A 16,842-nucleotide genomic window follows, 5' to 3' on the forward strand; every position below is an offset into this window, starting at 1 on the left:
TCTCCAAAACAGTCACATTCTGAGGTGCTGAGGGTTGAACTTCAACAGATGTATTTGTAGGGACCAAATTCAGCCCATAGCAGGGACTTTTAGTGTTTTATTTATTTATTTTTATTTTGTTTTATTTTTATTTTTTGAGATGGAATTTCACTCTTGTTGCCCAGCCTGGAGTGCAGTGGCACGATCTCAGCTCACTGCAACCGCTGCCTCCTGGGTTCAAGTGATTCTTCTACCTCAGCCTCCTGAGTAGCTGGGATTACAGGCACCAGCCACCGTGCCTGGCTAAATTTTTGTATTTTTAGTAGACGAGGTTTCATCATGTTGGCCAGCCTGGTCTCGAACTCCTGACATCAGGTAATCCATCCACCTTGGCCCCCAAAGTGTTGGTATTACAGGCATGAGCCACTGTGCCCGCCCAGACTTTTTATGATCACAATGTTCATATAAAGCCATAACCGTCACTGAGTACTGGGTATTTACTGGACTTCACCTGCATCTTCAAAACTGACACGTGAGGCAGGTAGCATTATTCTTCACACTTTAGAGATAAACTGAGGCACACTGCCATTAAGCACCTCATTTGGTTAGTGGCAGGGTTGCACACATATGGCAGGTTGCCCAAGCCTGCGCTTCCGATCACCACATTATTCTGTCTCTTCTCCTGTGTTTGTGACAGAAAAATGTGCACACTCTAGAAGAGAAGAAAGAAAAGAAAAGCCACCCACAACTTCACCCATCTGGGCTTTGTATGTAGATATGGATTGTGTGACATACTCTGTTTTCCTGTCCTCGTTCCTCCTTCACACCGGCTAACGTCTTTGACACAGCATTGTTGGTGGCAAGGCCAAAGGAGAGCTGTAGGGACTTAAAAACTGTGTCTGCGGCCTGGCACGGTGGCTCACACCTGTAATCCCAGCACTTTGGGAGGCTGAGGCAGGAGGATCACTTGAGGTCAGGAGTTCGAGACCAGCCTGGCCAACATGGTGAAACCCCATCTTCTACCAAAAATACAAAAATTAGCCAAGTGTGGTGCTGTGCACCTGTAATCCCAGCTACTTGGGAGCCTGAGGCAGGAGAATTGCTTGAACCTGGGGGGCGGAGGTTGCAGTGAGCAGAGATCAGGCCACTGCACTCCACCCTGGGCAGCAGAGTGAGACTCTGTCAAACAAACAAAAACGAAACAAAAAACAAAAAAAAACAAAAACAAAAAACTGTGTCTGCAAAAAATAAAAGAGCATGGGACAGTGTTAAGGATACAGGGTTGGGTGTAAGCAGCAGGTTCCTTAGCAATGTGTGCAGTATGAGCCCAATTTAAAACAAAACAAAACAAAACAAAAATTATCACCGGAATTCTAGGTAGATCTCTGGCTACTGAGCCTATGGGTGATATTCATTTTCCTCCTATATCACCTATATGTGTTTCCCATATTTTTCAAATGTGCTATAATGAGCATGTAGACACAATGACCTCTGAAAGCAGAAATAAAAACAATAAATGTCATAAGAGAAAAATTAAACTGTGCTGGCTCACAGCACGGCAGGTCCGATTCACTGATGCAGTCTCCATTCTGGAAGATTTCTCTGTTTGTGCCCAGAAGGGAAAACAAAGGCAGCAGACGGAGTCTGTGAGGAAATCTACTGGAAACAACATCCTGAGTGAGGAAAGCAACAAAAGAGCCACCTCCCTAAAAGCAGCCCAAAGTGGCAATTCAAATAGTAAAAATGACGCAGGGATTTGGAAACAAAGTCCCAGCTTGCAGTCAGAGCTTCCTGAGCCAGTGAAAACAGCAAGTGCGGAAGAGGAAGCCCAGGCTGCCCCGTGTCCCCAGGGTCCACGGCTGCCACCTTTGCCAGGACCCCTGGGGGCTCAGAGAGAGCTCCATTCTTCTCCTCCCAGGTGGAGGGTCAGCCCTGTGCCCCAGGTGCCCAGCAGTCTAGGGGGCCTGCCAAGTTTTCCCTGTGGGGAGCAAGGCTGCCCTTGGACAGGAACCCAGAAGTGGCCTGAGCCGGGCTGGGCATGTGTTTCACCTCAGGCCACCTGCTTCCTGCTGGGCTGCGCAGCCGGGAGCCAGTGAGGCGGACACAATGGGCAAGACCCACGTCACTTTCTTAGGGAAAGAAAATTACTCTTTGTGGACCGAGAGATCAAGACAGGATATCTATAAGTGTTTAAAGAAAAGCCCAGTCTGCAGTCCCCTCCCTCCCCAAGCACTTCCGAAATGTCCCTCAACACACCCGGCTCTTTAAATATCCAAACCCAGAATAAATGTGCACACAGCATTTCCCCCAGCAACGGGGTCCACGCGGCTGCCAGCTGAGTCACAGATGTTAGAGCTGGGCCGGGCCTCTGAGATCACCAAGTTCAGGCTAAGAGCAGAATGACCAGCTCTCGGTGCTTCTTCCCTGTGCAGACACTTGCTGGCTGTGTCACTGCTGGGCACCTCTCCTCTCCCAGTGGCTCCCTGGGCTGTGCTGGTGCCACTCAGGTCTCCCTGTGCCCTTAATAACCACTGAGCCACCCAGCCTAGGCTGCTAGGGCCATGCTTTTAAATGAGATGCTGAGTCTAGAGAGGAAAAAGGACTTGCTGCATTGCACAACTTGTTCCTGGCGTAACTGGAGCTAAAACCTGGCGTGACTCGTCTCCTCCAGCTCTTTCCTGGACTCTTATGGACGTCTTGCGTCTGACGATTGTTTTGTGGGGCCATCCTGTGATGGTGCGGGTGATTGCTATAGATTACAAGCTGTTGAATGTACTTTCTTTAAGATCCCTCCAGATAGGTTTAGACAGGCATTTTCTTAAGTTTTGGATTTTTATCAACTTGGACTATATCTATGGTTTGGTTTTGTTTTTCATAAAAATTCTTTTTGGCCTCTGGTAAAGATAAATTCCACCAGACCTCAAAATGTGAAACAGACACAAGCAGACCTGATCTGGTTGGAGCAGGAGCAAAATCCCAAAGCTCCCTCTCCCACAGCCTCCCTCTGCTGCACACCCCCCATGTCCTGGGACTCAGAGCTCTGAGCAATCATTTGCAAAACACTGGGCCGTCAGTATCTGATGGACTTGCTCATATCTGAGAATCTGTGATTCGTGATTATGTGACTGTAGATAATGAAGAAAACATCCCCAGGTTCCTACCCTATCCTCCACCTAACTTGGCAGCACAGAGTAACAAATAAGGATGAGGAGAGATCTGACAGGTGTGCTAAATTTAAATGCACCCAGGGGTCATCGGTGAAATGTACACGCCCAAGCCCAAAATAAATCATTCATTCTTTCATTCCTCCAACAAAAATCGACTGCTAGGCACAGCAGATTATATGCAGGAAAGTAATTCACAGCCTTTATTCTTAAGGAGGTTTGGGTTTTATGTAAGAAAATCTGACATCTAAATACAAAGAAAATTATAAACACTTCCAATATAATGTCTTTCAGATTTTCATGATCAAGAGCCGCCCTTTCCAGCAAGAATCACCATCAATGGCTTCATGGAAGAAGTGGCATTTGAAGAATAGTGTGATTTTGACAGGTGGAGCTGGGAGAGGAGGGCACTTCAGAATGAGGAAGCAGCATGTTCAAAGGCCTGGGGGCCATTTGGTCATACAGGCTGAACCATATTCACCTCTAGGAAGCACATTCAGGTAATAGCGAAGGGAAGGGCAGCCAGGGAATCAGCCACGTGGCAGCCCTGCTGGAAAGCACAGGTGGGTTCAAGAAATCCTGAGCTTGGGCACACCATGGGAGGGATCCGAATGGGGAAGCAGAGAGATCAGGCAGGGACCAGGGCATGGAGGGCCTGGAAAGCCAGACAAAGGCTGCACACAGTGGGAAGTTGCTAAGCATTTTTGAGCAGGTAAGTGACAACAGGGTCAAGCTTTCGGAAGCTGGGCCTAGCCATGGTATGAGGGTGAAATGGGAGGAGAGGGATGGAAGGCCAGGATGTGGTTGAAATTACCGCTGCAGTAAAGGGGACAGGGAATGGGCCAACTGTCGAGGGGGCAGGTGGTGTGGCTGGAAAAGAAGGGATAGGTGCAAGAGAATTTTTTAAAGTCCCGGGAAAATCAGCCATGCTTGACAAATAACTGACTTTGGAGGTCAGAGGAGTGGAACAGTCAGAGGGACCAGCCGGCCTGTTCTGGGAACCTGGGGAAGGAGTGGGGGTCTTTTGCACTTTTACGGGAGACCAGAGGTGTTTCTGCAACTGGATAGGCAAACGAGAAGTTCGATTTTAGGCCTGGGATGTCTGAGATGTTGGAGAGAGAGCCAGTTCAAAGTACCAGCTCTACCCCAAGCAAGGCTTTCTTTATGTCACCACACACTTGTGCACAAAAACTCTTCTTAGTGTTGATAGTGAAACAGTCTGACTTGGAAGGAGGGTTATCGATTCCAATAGGCCCCATACTGCATTTTCTCCATCTGATTTCTCTCCCCTTCTTCTCTCCTTCCCAGGGAACATGGGGCTCAATGTGAGAGAAAGTCAAAAATGCAACTTCCTTATGGCAAATATGGGCAACAATTAGAAGAGCAAGGAAGGGGAATTCCCCCCGGCCCCATATTTTCCAGCTGAGCTGTGCTTGTCAGGGTAAACAGCGACAAAAATAATCACAGTTGCTTGCCACTTGGAATACTATTATCTGAACAGTTGGTGGATATGAACTGTTTTTAAAACGGGCTATCAAAACAAACCCAGGGAGAACATCTGTGGGGCCACGGGCCTGCGAGCCAGCTGAGGAAGGAAGCCATAACCCGGCAGCCTCTCCATCAAGTGTCCTTGCTGGGCAGGCGAGGGGGCGTCCCAACGATCACGAGGATGGGATGGGGTGGCCCAGGGTGGGAGGAGGCAAAAACAGGAAAGCAAGGGTCCGGCATGCAAACCAATTCTGAGCAACATACAGAAATGCAACTTCTAGAAACAATGAGGCGTAGGTAACGCGGGACCTCGAGCAGCGATGGGAGGACGGGTGGCTGCAGGTTCCACTGAAATAGCTTTAGGGCCTGGGGAAATCTGCAGTGAAAACATCGCATGTTATTTATAGCCATAAGTTGAAATCCGTGTTATTTAGTATGATGTTTATAAAAAATAAATGGTAGGCGGCCTTTCCTTCCTTGCTTCTCCGGCTGTCGAAGAAAGGTTTTTAGGTGCATACTTCTCTGCTTTGTTTAGCTTATTTTGCTTTTTAAAAAATGTAACGAATGAGGGCAAGGATAACAACTGTTTATTATTTAAAAGCTCAAATGAGGCCCAGGCTGAGGCACCTGAACTTCCTGGAGGGAAAAGACAGGGAACCAGCGAGTGGGCGCCACGGTGGGAGAGCCGTGTCCCGCAAAGCCCGGATCCCTTCTTTCCTTCTTTTTGACCTGGGGCAGGGAACAGCTTTCAAAACAAAATTCTTACAGGGGGTTTTGTTTGTGGTCTTTGTGTGTGGTGAGTTTTTTTTAAGTAGATAAAGGATTTCCACCGGCAGAATTGTTTCCTCCCCTCTATTCTGGTCCCCTAATCCCCTCAATAAACCTTATAAACACTCCCCTACTCTCTCTCGGGTCTCCCCATTGTGTGGGGTGCTTGTGTAAAAACTAATTGTACCCTATGGTTGAAGAATAAGAGGGCGGGTTTGATGTTTTGGGGGACAAGTTCAATTAAAGGAGGGAATGGAGATTATTTGAATGCCCTCTGGGCTGCAGATCTAAGGTCAGTTTTATTAGTAATTCTCCACTCAGTTTTATTAGTCATAAATACGATATTTGGATCTTAAAAACAAAAGCAACTGATGGCCCATGGGTTCATGTGCCAACTGCAGCCTGGAGGTATAACAAGGGGAACAGTGATTGGAGATATGGCAAGAAGCCTGTAATCTTTGATGCAGAGGCTCTAGAACTGCCTTCCTCTTCTGCCCTGCCTGGGTGGGGTCCCACACACAGAGCCCTGCCAGCCTCCCTGAGCCACGTTCTCTCTCTCTCCTCCCAGCCATGAGAAACCATGGCTTTGGGGATCCCATGGCCCCAAGGATGGAGAGTTCTCTAGCCAGAGCTGAAGGGACAGTCTTGGAGAGCTGCAAGGCCAGACAGCACTCCGGAGGGCCTGGGAGGCAGGAGGGCCAGGAGGATTTCCTCTCTAAAGAGCCTGTCACTGTTCGGGGCTTTCCTTGCCCAGCATAAAGAAAACCTCATCTTTCAGCAATCACTGGCTCTCCAGATGAGTCCTTGAGAAGACCAGAGTGGAAGCAGCTTTGGAACTGGGTAATGGGTAGATGCTGGAACTGTTTTGAAGTGACTGCTGGAAAAAGCCTGTAATGCTTTGAATGCATTAATGATTATTCTGGCGAGGGCTCAAAACAAGAGAATAGATGCAGAGAAAGACTAAAACTTCTTAAAGATTACCTACCTGGTTGTGAGGGACCTGGTGGGAGGTGATTAGATCATGGAGGCGGACTTCCCCCTTGCTGTTCTCATGATAGTGAGTGAGTTCTCATGAGATCTGGTTGTTTAAAAGTATGTAGCACTTCCCCTTTCACTCTTTCTCTCCCACTCCACCATGTGAAGAAGGTGCTTGCTTCCTCTTCACCCTCTGCCATGGTTCTAAGTTTCCCCAGGTCTCCCCAGCCATGCCTCCTGTACAGCCTGTGAAAATGGGTTGATTAAACCTCTTTTCTTTATAAATTACCCAGTCTCAGGTAGTTCTTTATAGCAGTGTGAGAATAGACTAATACAGAAAATTGATACCAGAGAAGTGGGGCATTGATATAAAGATACCTGAAAATGTGGAAGTGACTTTGGAACTGGGAAACGGACAGAGGTTGGAACAGTTTGGAGGGCTCAGAGGAAGATAGGAAGATGAGGGAAAGTTTGGAACTTCCTAGAGACTTGTTGAATGATTGTGACCAAGATGCTGAAAATGACATGAACAGTGAAATCCAGGCTGAAGTGGTCTCAGACAGAGGAACTTATTAGGAACTGGAGTAAAGGTAGTGACCTTGCTACCTTTAGCAAAGGTCTCTTTGCTATCCTTTAGCAAAGAGACTGGCAGGCATTGTGCCCCTGCTCTAAAGATTTGTGGAACTTTGAACTTGAGAGAGATGATTTAGGGTATCTGGCAGAAGAAATTTCTAAGCAGCAAAGTATTCAGGATATGGCCTGGCTGCCTCTAACAGCCTACATTTGTTTGCATAAACAAAGAAGTGACCTGAAACTAGAACTTATATTTAAAAGGGAAGCAGAGCATAAACGTTTAAAAAATTTTCAGCCTAAACATGCAATAGTAAAGAAAAACCTATGTTCTGAGGAGGAATCCAAGGCTGTAGAAATTTGCATAAGTAAAGAAGAGCCGAATGTTAATAGCCAAGACAAAGGGGAAAATGCCTCCAGGGCATTTCAGAGACCTTAGCGGCAGCCCCTCCCATCACAGGCCTGGAGGCCTAGGAGGGAAAAATGGTTTTATGGGCCAGGCCCAGGACCCTACTTCTCTGTGCAGCCTTGAGACATGATGCCCTGCATCCCAGCCACTCCAGCTCCAGCCATGGCTAAAAGGATCCAAGGTAAGCTTGGGCCACTGCTTCAGAGGGTAAAAGCCCCAAGTCTTGGTGGCTTTCATGTGGTGTTGGGCCTGTGGGTACACAGAGGCAAGAGTTGGGGTTTGGGAGCTTCTGCCTAGATTTCAGAGGACGTAAAGAAATGCCTGGATGTGCAGGCAGAAGTCTGCTGCAGAAGCAGGGCCCTCGTGGAGAACTTCTACTAGGGCAGTGCAGAGGGGAAATGTGGGGTTGGATCCCTCACATGGAGTCCCCATTGGCGTACTGCCTAGTGGAGCTGTAAGAAAAGGGCCACTGTCCTCCAGATCCCAGAATGGTAGATCCACCAACAGCTTGCACCATGTGCCTGGAAAAGCCACAGACACTCAATGCCAGCCTGTGAAAGCAGCTGTGAAAGCACATGGGGTCATGTGGACTGGGGCAGTGTGGAGTGCCATACCCTGCAGAGCCACAGGGGTAAAGCTGCCTAAGACCTAGCAATCCCACCCCTTGCATCAGTGTGACCTGGATGTGAGACACAGAGTTAAAGGAGATTATTTTGGAGCTTTAAGATGTAATGACTACCCTGCTGGGTTTTGGACTTGCAAGGGGCCTGTAGTCCCTTTGTTTTGGCCAATTTCTTCCTTTTGGGTTGGGGGCATTTACCCAACGCCTGTTCCTCCATTGTATCTTGGAAGTAACTAACTTGTTTTTAATTTAACAGGCTCATAGGCAGAAAGGACTTGCCTTGTCTCTGATGAGACTTTGAACATCAACTTTTGAGTTAATGCTGGAACAAGTTAAGACTTTGGGGGACTATTGGAAAGGCTTTATTATGTTTTGAAATGTAAAAGGGACATGAGATTTGGGAGGGGCCAGGGGTGGATTGATATGGTTTGGCTCTGTGTCCCCATGCAAATCTCTGTCAAATTATAATTCCCAATGTTGAAGGAGGGACCCGGTGGGAGGTGATTGGGATTATGGAGGCAGATTTCTCCCTTGTTGTTCTTCTGATAGTGATCAGAAGATCTGGTTGTTCTCTGGAAGAGATCAGTGCCTAGGGCCCAGCAGGAAAACAAGTGGCCAACCAGAGAGCTGGAATGGGGAGCAGTGGGAAGGGGAGCCTATGGTCTGCAGCAGTGAGAGGTGGGCACAGAGCCAGCCTGGGGGGTGAATGGCACAGGACACTAGAGAGGCAGGACAGGCCTCACGACTATTGCCACACATTCCTTCTGCCTCTTGGCTTGGGTTTGGATAGACAAACCCAAGCCAAGATCTCACAAGATCTGGTTGTTTAAAAGTGTGTAGCACTTCACACTTTACTCTCTCTCCTGCTCTGCCATGTGAAGAAGGTGCTTGTTTCCCCTTCACCTTCTGCCATGATTTTAAGTTTCCTGAGGCCTCCCCAGCCATGCTTCCTGTACAGCCTGCAGAACTGTGAGCCATTTCAACCTATTTTCTTTGTAAATTACCCAGTCTCAGGTATTTTTTTATAGCAGTGTGAGAACAGACTAATACAAAGGCAGAACTTAAAGGCAATGAACTACGATATCTAGTGGAAGAAATATCTAAGCAGCAAAGCATTCACGGTGCTGTGTGGCTTCTTTGAATTGCATATAGTAAAATTCAAGAGAAGATAAATGATGTAAAGATGAAATTTATTATTAAAAGGGAAGCAGAAAAGAAATATTTGGAAAAGTCTCAGACTGGTCATATAAAGAATAAAAAGTGTTTGTGAGAGAATACTAAGAGTGTGACCAAGCCACTGTTTGCTCCACTTTTTATAAAAGTGAGAGTGAGAGACAATGAGAGGTGAGTTGGGAAGGGTGAGGAGGAAGGCAGTAAAAATGAAACCAAGATGACAGAAAGGTGTGGGGTAAAGGGAAGCAAACGGGGCTGAAAAAAAATAAGGAAGAAAGGAAATGCACATTTATTCCACTTTTCCTGAGTGCCAGAAGAATACTAGGTATCTGCTGGGGCAGAGGGCCCCACACAAAGGTAATTTCGTGAATGAAAGGATGCTCCATTCATTCATTTGTTCATCAGATATGTTTCGAAGCATTTCCTATGTGTCAGACACTGTTGTAACCATTGGTCACATGACAGAATGAAACCAAGGACAATGCCTGCCCTCATGGGGTCATGTGGACTGGGGCAGTGTGGAGTGCCATGGATGTTAGCTCACTCACTCACAGCAACTCCAAGAGGCTTGGAGAAGGTTATTGAGTTGCTCAAGGTCCTGTGGCCAGGAAGTGGTCAAGAGGGCCTTTCGACGAGGATTTCCTTGGCTTTAAGTCAAAACCTACTGAAAAAAGGAAAGCCCTGTGCTTTGAGAGGGTCACAGCAGGAAGTGCCCAACATTCTTATGGGAATGGTACCAAGAAAATGTAGGCATCTCTGACAAAGCTGCCCTAGAACGGCCTCAGCTGGTACCTGGGGGCACTCCATATTGGCATTGAGAACATTAATTCCTCCTGAATTCAGGAGCTGAAGCTCAGGCATGGGCTGTGGAGCTGGCCTTGGGGTTTGAGTTTGGGTGAGGGTGTCAGGGAACCCATGTCTCTCTCCTCATCCCAATTTGGTCTCCAAGCCTCTGCCTTCCACACTGCCAACCTCCACCAGCTCTTGAGTCTTGTCTCTCCAAACCCAAGCCAAGAGGCAGAAGGAATGTGTGGCAATAGTCGTGAGGCCTGTCCTGCCTCTCTAGTGTCCTGTGCCATTCACCCCCCAGGCTGGCTCTGTGCCCACCTCTCACTGCTGCAGACCCCAGGCTTCCCCATCCCTCTGCTCCCCATTCCAGCTCTCTGGTTGGCCACCTGTTTTCCTGCTGGGCCCTAGGCACTGATCTCTTCCATCTCCGCTTCCTTCCTGGCCTTCCTCTCGTTCATGCAGGATGTTTCCCTGTCTCAGGGGTTCTACATGCCTATCCGTGGGTTTGCAAAGCCTGACAGCCCTGCAATATGGACTTGGTCCTGCTGTCCCTCTGGAAGCCCAAATTCACAACAATGAACTCACTTTCTTTCCCTGGATGAGCTGCTCCAAAGTTCAGCACCTCAGTAAGTGCTCCAATATCGTTCCTGCCACTTCAGCGGGGGCCTCCTCCCCTTCCCCATGCCACCCCCAAACACGAAGGGGGTGTCCCCATCTCCACTACTCCTACTTAGTCCTTAGCCTCCTGCCCACTGCACCCTCCCAACCCCTTCCCCAGATGTTATCCAGGATGAGCACTTGAAGATACAAGCCTGATTATCTCATTCTAACCAACCAACTCTTGTAGATCTTGAGCTTTTTAAAGCTTCTTTTTGGGCTTCCTTTTGCTAACAGACTTTTCTCAGTCTGATTCTAGCATGTCTTTTCAAGCCTCTGGTCCTATACCCCTTCACAGGCCTCCTGCTACACGCATACACACACATGTACACACACACACACACATACATACACACCATACTCTGGCCACGCCCATCTAGTTATTCACACGTGCAGTCCCTGACAGAGTGCCAACATTTGCACTTGAGACATGACGCTGATGCTTGTTACATTTATTAAACATACCACATGTATATGTCTTCTGTGCTTTTCCTCCTATTATTCCCTCTGTTGGGAATGTCGTCCTCCCTTTCAGCCTAACATAGTCCTGGCCCTTCTCTTCAGGACTGGCCCAACAGCACCTCCTCCATGAAACCTGCTTCCCTGATGCGTCTCTTACATTCCCACCATCCAAAAACTGACAACTCTTGCAGGAGGGAGCCATGACGTGCTCATCTTCTGCATCTGCAGCTGGTGCCAGGGACCAGTACATTTGCTGCATGAGTGAATGAACCAACGTCCCAGCAATTCCTGAGCATTCTTAAGGCTGGTCTGTCTCCCCCAGGAAGCCTGGGCCCCCAGCGTCACCGAGCTGTGCACACAGAGAGATAATCATCTTAGTGTCCCTCTGGACCCGGAAGCTGGGTGGTGTCGCTAAGAAAGCCAGAACTGCTTTGCCTCCTATATTGCTACTGAAATTTGCAACTCAAGTGTTGCATAACCAAGGGAACCTGGCTTCCCTCTGCACATCCCTCCCACTTAGTTTGAGAAATAGAGAAAGAGCCAAAGTTAGGTCAAGACTCACCTGAGGAGGCCCGTGGCCCACCATCGAGGTCATGCCTGTCACTCCCCAGGCTGCCCCTCCCGGGGAACAGGGTCATGCGGGGTTAGGGGGTAGCTCACTCCCAGTGGGTAACTGGATTGCCCTGGGGAGGGGGACAAAGAGTGAGAGCATAGGCCGTTCTCACTTCAGACCAGGGAGATTGCGCACTCTCCCTCCTTCCCTCTTGGAGGGAACATCTGCAATTCAGGGACTTCTGCAAAAATTTCACACTCAGGGCTAAGAGCAATTCTATTTCTTGGAGGATTCTAACTTGGCTTAGAGGAGGTTTTTACCCTCCCCCAGTTAAATGGACCAAGTATTTGGGAAATTACGTCACAGAGTCATGCCACCAACACCAAATGAGAGCCATCTGTACAGATGAAACAGTTAGGAGCTTTTGTGTCACTGCGGGCCGAAATGTGTAGCCCATTCATTGTGAGAGGAGGCACTTTATTCCTGAGTTTCTTTTTTTTTTTCTAACACAGAAGACGCCTCAGTCAGCGCGTAGGAAACAGGAAGGAACCCGTTGTTTTAAATAGCAGACAGCAGAGAATTGACTCATTATGGTCTGCTTGCTCCGAGAGTGTCAGCCAGAAGGCAGCCAGCCCAGCCCCCACAGCCCCAAGACAAGGGTCAGGGGGCATGGCTGGGATTTTCTCACAGGGAGTCTGAGAGAATCCAGTTCAAACCCTTTTCAGAGGGAACTGGTGAAGCCCTAGGTTTCTATCTTACTAGAGACTTCACCACACAGGGCTGTCTTTAAAAAATATAAGAATAAGAAAAGACAAAAACAAAAGCGCCCGTAAAAACCTACAAGAATACCTGGAAGTCAGACATCCTGTGTTTCCCTTTCCTACCCCGAATGACTCGGAGTAGGACAAACACAGTTGCAAGCCTGCTTTCTTATCTTGGCAATTGCTTCTTTTCACTCTTCTGGGGTTTACAACAGTTGGCCCAGGGGTGTGAGGGAACAGAAGGGAGCAGCATCTGCTGGGACAGAGGGCCCTACACAAAGGTAATTTCATGCAGGGAAAATGTGCCCCCCGCCCAATCCCAGGCTGCTGGGCCCAGGAGCCCAAGGGTTAATCTGTCTCAAATCCATCACTGTGACAGCCAAGCACACAAATTAGTCCTGCCCAAGCTGTCCCGACCTCTGAATTTAATTTTTTAAAAGTGCTTTGTATTGTTTCTGATGTTCAGATTGGAGTCCAGGTGTCGTGATGGAACCCGGGGGAGATGAGAGGGTAAGACCCTCGTGTACTGCATCTCACATCACCCTCCAATGTCCTGTGTCTTCTTTGTCAAGGCAGACTAAGGGTGACCTAATTTCCAACACGCAGGCCCAGAAACCTTGAAACTGACCAGCTCGAGCCTCCTTGCAAGCCTCTCCAGCTGTGAAAATCCCCTGGCTCGTAGTCCTATGTCGTCCACACGATGCTTTTCCTGCATTTTGCAGACAACTGCTGATCCCCAAGGGCGGGCCATGCATGGCTGTATCTCCCATCCAGAGAACATCTACAAAGCTCACGCAGCCATGGGGTCTCATAGTTTGACCTGGAACTGATGGTGACTCCTGTCACCAACAGGAGTGGTCAAAACATCCTTTCTGGAGTATTAAGTGTTTGTAGAACCCTGGACATTTATGGTGGCAGAGTGTGTAGCAGCCTCAAGGAGAAATCTTCCCCCTCCATTGCCCCTTTCTAGAATCGCACCAAATAATTGGGGTTCTCAGTAGAGTCTAGAGGCAATCCCGGAGACTGAGGAAGGGGAGAGCCTTCCACTTTTCCATTTCTCCCAAGCCATTTTGTATGCCTACAGGTGTCAGTATAAACCAAAGAATGTGCCTTGTCTCAGATGAAAAGTTAGAGTAACCATATAATTTATTGTCTAAACCTGGACACTGATGAGAGTGAAAAGGAGAGCTATTAATAACGATGCCAGAACGACAGGTGTAGATGGTGACTGTCCCAGGCAAACTGGGACATATGGTCATGCTATGACTGTGAGCTCTAAATTGGTGCAGGCTCCTGTGCTGGCTGTCTATTAGGTTTATGTATAATATAATACCCAAGTGACCCTAGGTCCACAGGGTAGAGGGGTTGAGGAGGGTAAGGAAGATCAGCAACCATGCCTGCCTGAAGGCCATGTGGAGGTAGGGAATGGGGAGAAAGGGGATCAATTTAATCCAGAAAAAGCTGACTCTGCTACAGACTTGAGGAAATCCAGGTCCTTTTTCTTGTCTGAACTGCTACTTGCTCTCAGCAAAGAAATTGAGTTCTGCCAACTCCCACTCCAGCTGCAAAATGCAGCAGAGTCCTGGGTCCTGAGGTTGGAATTCCAGGCCCACTATCCCCACTAGCTTCTGTGAGTCCATCAGAAGATAGGACCTCAGGTCTGCAACATTTACTTATCCTTGGCTTTCTGTCAAAAAGTCCAAGCAGATGGTATTATCCTTCATCCCTTCTTACAGACAGTGACAGATCCACTGCTCAAAATCCTTTCCCCACCCTAAGCAAGGCTATAGCAGAAACCATCTTCTTCTAGGCCCTACATGTTTAACCTAGCCAGCCAGAGGTTTATAAAAGACAACTTCCTCTATTTCCAGAGGTGAAAAAAAAGCTAAAGTAGTCTATTTAAAATTTTCTCTCCTCAGACCCCAAAGAATAAAAAAACTTTTTAATTATTGGATGGAAATTCTTTTTTGTTCACTTAAAACAGATGATCCCCTTCTAGAGTAGAAACAGTTAATTGGTCTACAAAATAGTATTCTATTACATGTCTAATCCTTATCCTCAATCTGTAAGCAAAAATTATATTGAAATCAAATTGAAATGATCCAAAGTGGCTACAAAGATAAAATTATTCTTCCAGAAACATGGTACTGTGGATAGAGAATTCAAGAAAACTCCTTTAGATGTCATATATACCACAACATATCACTTGAAAAAGAAAAAAATCCTTTATGTAACCATAAAAAATAAGAAACTCATATTTTGCATTCTTATATAAATTCAATTGAATAATAGATTAGAACTTAAAATTAGTTTTTGTCAGAGTCAGTTCTCTCATTATCACGCTTTCCCTTTCCCTGAATAAAACTATTATTAGTGGACTCATAATTTACTAGACTTTTGCCAAAAGACAAAGACTTTTACTTTGTTCATGTTTTTGCTTTAAGAAAAGTATACAATAAATATTTGATAAGTATGTAAATAAAAAGTCATACTAAGCATCAAATTATAGCAATAAATATAAATGGCTTATATTTCTCCAAAGCCTCAGATTGAACTGAAAAAGCAAACTTCAATTTTCTGCTTACAAGAGTTATATCTAAAACAAGCCAAGTGTGGTAGCTCACACCTGTAATCCCAGCACTTTGGGAGGCTGAGGTGGGCAGATCTTTTGAGGTCAGGAGTTCAAGATCAGCCTGGCCAGCATGGTGAAATCCCATCTCTACTAAAAATACAAAATAGCTGAGCATGGTGGCATGTGTCTGTAATCCCAGCTATTTGGGAGACTGAGGCAGGAGAATCAGAATCCCTTGAACCTGGGGAGTGGAGGTTGCAGTGAGCCAAGATCATGCCACTGCTCTCCAGCCTGGGCAACAGAGTGAGACTCCGTCTAAAAAAAACAAAACAAAATAAAACAAAACAAAAAGAGTTATATCTAACACAAAATAGCCCAAACATACTAAATATAAAAGGATTGCAGTAGCCAAAAATAAGAAGAAACATGAGCAAAGAGAAAAGAAAATCGGCAATATTAATATAGCAGAAGTAGAATTTAAAGCAAATCAGTAAATCAAAAAATCAAAACAACAGTTTTACGTTCGCAAAGGTCAAATTAACTGGATTTACATGTAATTATTTATTTTTGTATGTTTTTGTTTGTTTGTTTAGGGGTGTGCCAAAAAGCCATTTGGGGATTTATGTACTCAATCTATTGTTTTGTGAGCAAAATAATCTGGAATATTCACCAGATATGATAACAGTATACATAAAGTAAAAAACTAGAAATACATAAATTATTGACAAAAAAAATTGCCATGAGATGCTTTAATGGATCTATGATGTATCCATAGCAGATAAAGTAAATTAAAAGATAAAAGATTTGGGTGGTGATGATAATGAATTATTTTATGTTGAGTTTTGCTTCATGTTATGATATAAAAAATTCCAAGAAATCCTTGCTCTCATCCTAACAGCCAAAACAACCTGGATAAACTAAACAATAGTTTTTCTGAACCCCAAAGAGACCTGAGGATGCAAAGTAACCTAAATGAATTCAACTCCCAAAAATGACAAACTATTTGTAGGAGACAAGATTCCTACAGCTGCTCTTACCCCTGCACTGCTGAAGTGTCAGGAGGAGGAAGAATCTTTGGTAATTGAGGACAAGGAGAAACCAGCTGAATCTCTAAAAAATTTTAACAACTATGTATGGACTGGCATTCTATAGATTAGTGTCCCAAGCACAGAATTAGGGTGCTCCCCTCCAGTAATGCCTTCCACAGATTTCAACAGGTTCTCAGGAGCAGTGTGCCAAAGGCTGGGAGGCAAGGCAGGAGAAGTGAGAGAGATACTGCCTGAGATGTGTGAGTTCTCCACCAAGTTCAAGGCAGCTAACCTATGAAGGTAGGGGAGTGGAGTAGGAAAGTCAAGAAAAATCAACCTGAGGCACTGTGGACTTTTGGCTACCAAGAGAAGAAGGCAGAGAAGGACAGCTGAGAGAAATTGCTCCAGAAATTTCAGGCAGACAGAGATCTTCCCAGGTACAAAAAGCCTGCGGCAAGACCAGAAAGCAAAGAGAATGCCTACAACTCAAAATGCTGGTAATAAGGTGGTCAAGCTGTAAAGCTCAGAAAGCTGGAAGCTCAGCTACAAAGAACTAAGAATTCTCCAGAACTTTACAAGTACTCACACTGCCAAGGCCCAGAGAAAGGAAAGTCTTGATTATGCTCTTAAAATATTTGCATCTATTGGTGAACCAAATCAAAATAAAGCTGCAATAAAATCCATACCCAACCACACAAATTGTAACCCAGTCCCCTACTCTAGTAACCCTTCCTGGAGGTAACTATTATTTACTTCACTCTTTATTATTCTTTTATACAAAATAGCTGGCATCAATCAAAAATTACAAGACACATGAAGAATGATGAAAATGTAATTTAAGATCAAGAGTAGAAATAGTCAATAGAAGTAGA

The 16,842-nt window shown here is 46.2% G+C and overlaps 2 long non-coding RNA genes across 2 annotated transcripts; one reads left to right on the plus strand and one right to left on the minus strand.

Annotated features, from left to right (window-relative positions):
• Nucleotides 1-3,321: 3,321 nt before the first annotated feature.
• Nucleotides 3,322-11,914, minus strand: LOC736682 (uncharacterized). Its single transcript, XR_008537765.2, has 3 exons — nucleotides 11,619-11,914; nucleotides 6,385-6,620; nucleotides 3,322-5,007 (listed from the first exon to the last, which is right to left on the minus strand). It is a non-coding gene; the product is annotated as an uncharacterized LOC736682 (long non-coding RNA).
• LOC134807154 (uncharacterized) lies at nucleotides 6,516-13,815 on the plus strand. The gene is made up of 3 exons (XR_010146846.1): nucleotides 6,516-7,534; nucleotides 10,400-10,563; nucleotides 12,837-13,815. It is a non-coding gene; the product is annotated as an uncharacterized LOC134807154 (long non-coding RNA).
• Nucleotides 13,816-16,842: the final 3,027 nt, after the last annotated feature.

Source organism: Pan troglodytes, chromosome 8, assembly GCF_028858775.2.
Source record: "Pan troglodytes isolate AG18354 chromosome 8, NHGRI_mPanTro3-v2.0_pri, whole genome shotgun sequence".
NCBI lineage: Eukaryota > Metazoa > Chordata > Mammalia > Primates > Hominidae > Pan > Pan troglodytes.